Source organism: Cicer arietinum, unplaced genomic scaffold, assembly GCF_000331145.2.
Source record: "Cicer arietinum cultivar CDC Frontier isolate Library 1 unplaced genomic scaffold, Cicar.CDCFrontier_v2.0 Ca_scaffold_5882_v2.0, whole genome shotgun sequence".
NCBI lineage: Eukaryota > Viridiplantae > Streptophyta > Magnoliopsida > Fabales > Fabaceae > Cicer > Cicer arietinum.
This window is the reverse complement of record NW_027339529.1, coordinates 49596-51598: the sequence shown is the minus strand read 5'-3', so window position 1 is coordinate 51598 and position 2003 is coordinate 49596.

Here is a 2003-nt window from a genome sequence, read left to right as displayed (position 1 = left end):
TATATATGTTTGTTTGGAGAGAATAGAGAGAAAGGAAATTAGAAGGAAGGAAAAGGAAAAGAAAAGGTTATATAAAGGAAAGAAGGAAAAAGGAAGAAAGGAAAAACAAAGGAAAGAAAGAGAAAGGAAAGAAAACCAGAATTTTCCATCTTCCTCTCCCTCCCTGCGCGAGAACCCATTCTCCCTCCTTCCTCCATTTTCGTTTTTCTTTGCTTCCTTTCTTCAAGATTAGAAACCCAAGGTTGGGTGGGTGATAGAACAAGGATTTCTCAACTCCACTCTTCCTCTTTGATTCGAAAACGAAGAAAAACGGTATTAGGGATACAAACACAAACATCCCCGTTTCACCTAGATCTAAACGTCGTTTCAAGAAGTGATAGAAGGGAAGGTTGCTCAACTCCGTGCTACGGTGCTAGTGGACCAATTTTGGAAGCGGCGTTGCGAGCGGAAAATTTACCGGATTTACTCACGGTGCCGTAATCGCACGTTAGAGCTAACGCGAAGGTAAGGGCTCCTTCCAAACTTTTAGTTTGCATTTAGGGACTTATCTGTGGTTATGTGGAAAAGAAAAAACGAAACTAGGGCGTTATGGGTAAAACCTTAGAGTTAGGTTTTGTTTACATTGATGAAATTTGATATGTGTATGGTTGGATTTGTGAATAAATGAATTGATATGTTTTGATGTGAGAATTTGTTTGAGTTTGTTTTGTGTGGAATTTGAAAACCATTAAGTTAAATGAGTATTAAGAATGGGGAATCTCTTAATGTCTTGTTTACTTAATGTGCGTTTGTTTTGAAAATTGTTTAAGTTAACTGGGCGTTAAGAATGGGGAATCTCTTAATGTCTTGGTTACTTAATATTTGTTTTGAAAATCGTTAAGTTAACTGGGCGTTAATAATGGGGAATCTCTTAATGTCTTGGTTACTTAATATTTGTTTTGAAAATCGTTAAGTTAACTGGGCGTTAATAATGGGGAATCTCTTAATGTCTTGGTTACTTAATGTTTGTTTTGAAAATCGTTTAAGTTAAATGAGAATTAAGAATGGGGAATCTCTTAATGTCTCGTTTACTTATGTGTGTTTTGGTAAATCGGGCAGACCCGTGATAGGTGGCACCTTGGTAAACGGTACGGGCCCGTGATAGGCAGTACGTTTACGATTTACGTTTGGTAAGTTGTGCAGACCCGGGATAGGTGGCACCTCGGTAAACAGTACGGACCCGTGATAGGTAGTACGTTTACGACTTACGTTCCTGAGGGAATTGTGTTTGGTAAGTTGTGCAGACCCGGGATAGGTGGCACCTCGGTAAACAGTACGGACCCGTGATAGGTAGTACGTTTACGACTTACGTTCCTGAGGGAATTGTGTTTGGTAAGTTGTGCAGACCCGGGATAGGTGGCACCTCGGTAAACAGTACGGACCCGTGATAGGTAGTACGTTTACGACTTACGTTCCTGAGGGAATTGTGTTTGGTAAGTTGTGCAGACCCGGGATAGGTGGCACCTCGGTAAACAGTACGGACCCGTGATAGGTAGTACGTTTACGACTTACGTTCCTGAGGGAATTGTGTTTGTCCGTGAGAGACTGCACAGGTGTTTGTCCGTGAGAGACTACACCCTGTTAAATTGTGAATTGTTGGTTCACTTGGCATGTGTATTAATTGTGTTATGAGTGTTATGTTTTGGAATTCGGTGATAACATGTTTGCTTGCAATACCATTTCAAAACCCATGATGTTGTATTAATTGTGTTGAAAATGCTAAGTGTTATGTGTTGATTGTTGTGTATAAGTATGATGGTTATCGAGATCCCAATTGCCGTGGTAATCGCGTAGGAATTGCTAAGTGTTAGGTTGTGAACGTGATTAGGAATGACTTGAGTAAATGCATGAATTTTTGGAAAAACGATCAGGGAAATCGATTTCCCAATCGATTGGATGAGTTGCAGGAAGTTCACCATTTTGACCTAATCGATTTGCCAATCGATTGTATAAATATATCTTTC